Source organism: Bos mutus, chromosome 9 (genome assembly GCF_027580195.1).
Source record: "Bos mutus isolate GX-2022 chromosome 9, NWIPB_WYAK_1.1, whole genome shotgun sequence".
NCBI classification, from domain to species: domain Eukaryota; kingdom Metazoa; phylum Chordata; class Mammalia; order Artiodactyla; family Bovidae; genus Bos; species Bos mutus.
Genome location: NC_091625.1, coordinates 101,949,532 through 101,956,305, shown reverse-complemented (window position 1 = coordinate 101,956,305; position 6,774 = coordinate 101,949,532). Strand labels below are relative to the sequence as shown.

The window sequence follows — 6,774 nt, the reverse complement described above, 5'->3', positions numbered from 1 at the left end:
AACTGACTCTCAGACCCCGCCGTCGGAGGCTGACAGGGCAAGCCGTCTTGGAAAACACTGTAATTAAACCTGAACCGCCGAGGGGCACTGGGAGTTCAGGGGACTGCCAGAGGAGGTGGGGTGTGTGGCGGTGGGGGTCTGGCCCCTCCCTGCCGGGGGCCCGGCCTGCAGGAAGTTGCACAGTGTTCTGCCGGGCCCAAGCACACGCAGAGTTCAAAGGCGGGGACAGTAGGTCGGATGTCAGGCTCCGAGGGATGAATTTAGGCCATTGTTTAAAATAAAACATTTGGTCAGAAAGCCCACGCTTGTCCAAACACCAGAAGAGGGCAGGGGCCCCAGTGAGTCAGCGAGGGCGGCTCTGCCTGGGACGGGCCAGCAGCCTCACATTGCCCTCGGGAGGGAGGCGTCCTGCCCCGGAGGCAGAGGATCAAACGCAGCTGGGCTTGGGGTCAAAGGCCTGGGAGGCACCCCAGGCACAGGGTTTCTTCCCGGCTCTGGCTCCGTCGTGCGGGTGGCTGGAGCCGCTCCCAGGAAAGCGTCCCAGGCACTCCCAAGCAGAATTCTCCCCCAGGGTTCCCCACTCACAGGACTCTTGGGGGCTCTTAGGATAGCGGCAGGGCAGCCCATGAGAGACGGTGGGTACTGTTCTCCAGGCCATACTGTGAGACAAAGACGATGTGAAGCTGGCTTGTGTCCAGGTGTGGGACTGCTGAGCTTGGATGCGGGGGGGAGGGGGTGAGTCCAGATGTCTTCCAGCTCCAACAACTGGACGCTCGACTCGGCAGAGCCAACCGGGGTGGGGGCAGGGGCAGGTTGGCATCTGGGAAGGTGATGGGCACAGTTCTGACCATGTTGGACTTGAAACCACTTGGACCAAATTGACGGGAGGGGCAGCTGGGGACCCTGTATGTGGTTCAAAGCTCAGTGAAGAGATTGGGCTGGAGACACTGATTGAAGATTTATCAGCATTTGAATGAATGATGGCTCTGGAAAGAGGGCTTCCCTGTGGCTCAGAAGGTAAAGGATCTGTTTGCAATGCAGGAGACCCTGGTTCGATCCTGGCGTCAGGAAGTTCCCCTGGAGAAGGGCAGGGTGACCCACTCCAGGATTCTTGCCTGGAGAATCCCAGGGACAGAGGAGTCTGGAGGCTACAGTCCATGGGGTCGCAGGAGTTGGACACGACTGAGCGGGTAACACTTCACTCTCTGGAAAGAGGAGGCCAGGTGGGCAGGGACAGGGGAAGGGGGTGGAGCAGGCGGCTCGGGCCGCTGTGAGAGGGCCGCAAGTGAGGGCCCAGTGGGGCTGAGAAGGACCTGCAGAGAGACCCTCAGCCCTGCACTCAGGACACACCGCTCAAGCTGGAACCTCCCCCCCGCAGCCCCCACCCCGTCCCCTGCCCCCCTGGGCTGCCCTGGCTGGAGTGGCTACTCAGTGTCTCTAAGTGTCCCATCTGGGGCTGAGTGGGTGATTTTAGAAAGTCTGATGGAGAAGAACTGAGCTGATCATGTGTAGATTTGGGTGATGGGGTCCAGGGCGAGGAGGGGTGATGACCAGCGTCCCCAGCACAGGGGGACCTGGGATATCTGGGTGCAATAAAGGAGCTCAGATCCCATCCTGTTCCTCACCAGCCCAGTGGTGCCCAGCGCTGCCCTGCTCACCAGGCTTCAGCTGCCAGTCACAGAGGTCAGCTCCCGCCAGCTCAGGCAGGGGTGGGGGCTTTGTGCACTTGCATCCCTGGCTTCTGCGTTGGTTGTGCTCCCAGGCAGGCTAACTCCTCAGGGAGGGTGGGGGGCACAGGGCCACCCAGGGCAGGGGTGCCAGAGGGGAGAACCATCTCCCTGTGGGCCCTGCAAGGCCTTGCATGCCCCCTCCAGGTGGGGGGTGGACGCATGGAGCCATGTGGACAACAGGGCAACCTGGAGACAGGGGGGCCTCCAGAAAGGGTGACATGGACGGCCCAGAAGCCACAGGTGGGCACACGCGTGCACACACGCAGGCACGTTTTCTTAGTTCAGTTCAGTCACTCAGTCACGTCCGACTCTTTGTGACCCCATGGACTGCACGCCAGGCCTCCCTGTCCATCACCAACTCCCGAAGCTTACTCAAACTCATGTCCATTGAGTCGATGATGCCATCCAACCATCTCATCCTCTGTCGTCCCCTTCTCCTCCTGCCTTCAATCTTTCCCAGCATGAGGGTCTTTTCCAATGAGTCAGTTCTTCGCATCAGGTGGCCAAAGTACTGGAGCTTCCGCTTCAGCAATAGTCCTTCCAGTGACTATTTTCCAATGACATAGGGCATTTCGCATCTCGACCTCAGCTTCCCCATCTGTGGAAGGCACCTGCGTGCTGACTGAGTGCTGAGTGAGCTCGTGCGGGTGAAACTCTGGGTCCCCGTTGGCCGGTGGCAGTGTTACAGCAGGATGAAGAGCCTGAGCGCTCATGGCACTGGGCGTTAAGGGCTATTGGCGTTCGTGCAGCGCACATCCTGGAGCACCGTCCAGGACCGCTCGCCAGGTGAACTCCAGCTCCAGATGAAGGCCTGGAGCACCGTCCAGGACCGCTCACCAGGTGAACTCCAGCTCCAGATGAAGGCCTGGAGCACCGTCCAGGACCGCTCGCCAGGTGAACTCCAGCTCCAGATGAAGGCCTGGAGCACCATCCAGGACCGCTCGCCAGGTGAACTCCAGCTCCAGATGAAGGCCTGGAGCACCGTCCAGGACCGCTCGCCAGGTGAACTCCAGCTCCAGATGAAGGCCTGGAAGAGGCATGATTAGCCGCAGAGTTGCTCGGGGTCTGGGGCGGATGGACCCAAGGGCCTGGCGGTCCAGGCCTTCTCTGAAGAGCTGCATCTTCAGTTCTGAGGGGAGAGCGGGGCCCAGCGGAAGGAGGACCCCGAGCGAGCAGGGGCCACGGGGTCCGGGGACAGGGTGCCCGTCCGGCCGCTCCTCCCAACCATCCATCATCTCCCAGGAAGCACTGTGTCTCCAGAGCCCATGGCTGCTTCCATGACACGGGGTGCTGGGGAATTATCCACCAAATGGGTGAGCTTTTTATGACCTAACGTGTGAGACAGGTCCTGAATGTTTTCTGTTTCATTTCTTCCTTGAAAGAGGACCTCAAGGAAGAGACAGAGAAGGAAAGAAAGGACTGGTTTCTGTGCTGATTGCCCCCTCCCAGCCCTACAACCTGGTCACCGGCCCCAGAGCCGCCACGGATGCAGGCATTTCTGACGGTCTCATCACAACCCTACTGCAATGCTGACTTGTTGTCAATCTCCATTTAATAAACATGTTCTGGAAATTGTCACAGAAAAATGATCGAAACACTGAAATTATAAAAGGACAAAGCCTGTTTTTCTCTCAGTCTCCCTAACAAGGAACTGCCCTAGGCCAAATGCTTGTGCCAGACTTAAATAATATCTGGGCTTTTGATATCATCAGCTCAATAATAGTGCCTGTCTTGCCACAATTGGAAAGGTATTGTCCTGTAAAATCCTCATTCTTCAGCCAGGATTTCCTTTTCTTCTTTTGAATTCAGGATGAATTCTAGCCAAACAAACAGCTGTGAAATCTGGAATGTGCCATTTCTGTTCTAAGATGAGGGTCTCTCTTTGTGAGGCTGGATTAGTGAAGCCCACGGATCGCTCTGGGCGTCTTACTGATTTATTTGCAAATGGGGAGAGAACTGGCACGCAGGCTCCAATTTGCTCTGCCAATCACCCAGGGCTCCTCTCTGCACTTCCTATCGAGACAGACAGATTTTAAACGCTTGAGCAGCTTTCAGCATGGGCTGAGTAGCCAGCAACTTGACCCTGAGCCAAGTGGGCAGGGAGGGTGTGCCTGCCCACACCCCGGCCTCACGGGCTCCGACTGGGCTCAGCTCGCGTACCATGCCCAGAGCCCGACCATGCGCCGTGGAGGAGCCCAGATGACACAGAACACGGGTGCAGGGCCTCCATCCTGAGCCATGGGAGTCCTGCCAGTGAGCCCATGGTAACGTGCGGCTTACCAAACGGAGGCGGCGGGAGGTTGGGAAGCAGCTCACTGAATAGGCTGAGGAGGCAGAGCCCGGCTGAGCTGACCCGCAGACCAGACCCCAGGCCTGAGCGCCTGGTCCCCCTGCCATCGTGTCTGGCCGGCAGCCTCTCTGCGTGTTGTCCCGTTTGTGAAAACAAAAAATCAAACACGATCATGGATTTGAGAGCACTTTACAGGAACTGCTCGTTGTACAGGATATGAAGTTGAAGGTAAATTACGAGGGTAAAAGATGATCATGTTGTGTTACTGTTGGATAGACGTTTAAGAACAGCAAGACCAAAGACTGTGACAATGTGCACTTATGTTGCAAGAAAAACCAAATAAAAAAGAACTAAGAGGGAAAACTTGCCCTCTCAGGTATTATAACCCACTATGAGGTTATTTAAATCAGTGTGGTGAGGCAGGAGTGAAGAAAGCATTTTATTGGCCCAGAATGGAGAGCCTAGATTCACTTCGAACTAGTAAGAAAAATTGCAGATTATTTAATAGATGGTATTGGGACAATTATTCATCTATTGGGGGGAAAAGTTCATTTCAATTCACAATATTTACAAAAATAATGTTCAGATAAAAAATTGAATGTTATAAAAGATCTTAAAACTAATGAATACAAATAACTGAGTGCATTTCAGTTTTCAGGAACAGATAAGGCCCTCCCAAGTAAGCAAGACCCAAAGAAGACAATGAAATGAAAGACTGATGAATCTGACCACAGATAATTTGTTGTTTAATTTTCCAATAGGCTTTTATTTTCGTATCACATACTTGGAGCAACACACACCAGTCTGTGACTCGTTGTGATCAGCAGATACCACACGACCTAGAGGCTGCGCCTTAAGGGGTCTGTGGATTCTGCTGCCTCGGGTGGAAGATTCCCTTGTAGACATAGACCTGAGACACCCAGGTCCTGGGTCAGAGAAGTGAGGACCAAGCAGCCGACAGCCAGCATCCGCTGCCTGCGAGTGAGGGAGGCGCCGTCCAGCAGGCCGAGCTCAGGACTGCAGCCCAGAAAGCAGGACTAACCCTGGGTGGCTTTCAGCAGCTTCATTCTGGGGCGCCCATCGCTCATCAGCAGACCTCAGAAGCACTCCTTCCCACAGCCCTGCAGACCCCGTCCCGTGGGTCCCTCAGGACTCGATTCTACCCCATGGGAGCGGTTGCTGCGTTCCACTCAACACCGCCGGCTTCCGGGAGAGCCCCGGGCGTCTCTATGCTTAGGGACAGCAATATCAAGCACATCGCTCCTCCTTTCGGGCCGCTGCTCATGGACCCTGGGATAACTTTCTCTTTCCCTGTGTCTTTCATGTAGGAGAGTGAGCTCCACAGGGGCAGGCCAGGGACGCCCCTTTGTCTGCGAGCAGAGACACCCAGCTGCGTATGGGAAGGCGAGGACAAGCTGGACTTCAGGCACAGGTGGATCCAGGGCACGAGTGCAGACTCAGCAAAAAGCAAAACCAAGCCGCCCCAGGACACCCGACTCCAGCTGAATTTCAGATGAAGAAAGTATGACTTCTAGCATAGGAGTGTTCCCCCTCCTTTACCCAGAAATTCAGCTTTATTGGGGCAATTGTATTTACCAGACAACTTCAACCCAGGGGCTGAGACAGGCATGGCTTCTCTGTTTATTGCTTTATTCTGTAAACATCTGCTTCTCACCCTCCTTTGTGAGGAGGAGAGGTCTTTGTTTTCCTAGGGCTGCAGGAGACCCTCAGGAGGCAGCCACGCCCACCCCGAACCCACCAGGTGGCCGGAGCTCTGAGCCCCTGGAGGCGGCTGTGGGGGGAGTGGGTTCAGCTTCCCACAAACTTCAACTCCCACAAACTTCACCCTTCCTTTCAAATTTCAACCCTTTCCCGTGGGAGAGGGGGGTTCTGATGCCAGAAAACATTGGGGAGGCATGATGCTAGCTGGACTCCTGACCCACTGTGGGGACATGGCCTTCCTAGAAACAGGCAAAATCCAGCCCACTGAAATCATGACAGGCATTGCTCTTGCTTTTAAAGGGTTTCTCTCATTTTAGTTCTTTTCCCTTGTCTTCTAAAAGAACCCTTCTGGGTCAGCAATAGCACCCTGCCTTTCTGTTTTGTAAATTGGTGCAGGTAGGCCTGAGGCATGTGGTCCTGGGGGACAGAGGCCGCGAGGCTGAGCCCTCGAAGATGGAAAGTCGATGCCGGTGATCACAGAGGACGCAGGAGAGGACTGAATGGCTGCTGCTCCGAGAGCTGTTGTTAAATTTAAACTTGGCAGAAAATTAGCCACCATGGAAATTCATATAGCCAATGATAATAATTATTATTATAATTTTTATAATAATTGTAAAAGAAGCGTGTTCTGGGGTCAGAGCCAAACCACGCAGGAGCCACAGAGTCCCGAGCGGCGAGAGCCCGGTGGTGCCCTCCCGGATGCGGGCAGCTCTCCACCAGGATGCAGGCCTCGCTGCCCTGTGGGGAGGTCCCCGGGGGAGCCGGGTGGGGGCTCGTCCCAAGTCCGCAGCACAGCGGGGATGGCAGGCGGGTGCAGCAGCCAAGGCAGAGGTGGGCCGAGAGCCTCTGGGGGGTTGGGAAAAGCGGGCCGTGGGGAGGGGCGAAGAAGGGTTTAGCTCTGTCCCCCCAGTGGCCTCTCATCATGACCTACTGGGGAGACAGGGAGGGGAAACCCCAGAACCCCCAGACTCGGGGCCTCAGCTCACCTGTGTGGGCTGGGAGGTTGGATAAGCCCACCAGTCTGTGCCAGAG

At 55.8% G+C, this 6,774-nt stretch overlaps 1 long non-coding RNA gene across 1 annotated transcript; it reads left to right on the top strand.

Moving 5' to 3' along the window:
* Nucleotides 1-993: 993 nt before the first annotated feature.
* LOC138989248 (uncharacterized) lies at nucleotides 994-6,306 on the top strand. The gene is made up of 3 exons (XR_011465492.1): nucleotides 994-1,190; nucleotides 5,349-5,542; nucleotides 6,139-6,306. It is a non-coding gene; the product is annotated as an uncharacterized lncRNA (long non-coding RNA).
* The last annotated feature ends 468 nt before the right edge of the window (nucleotides 6,307-6,774 follow it).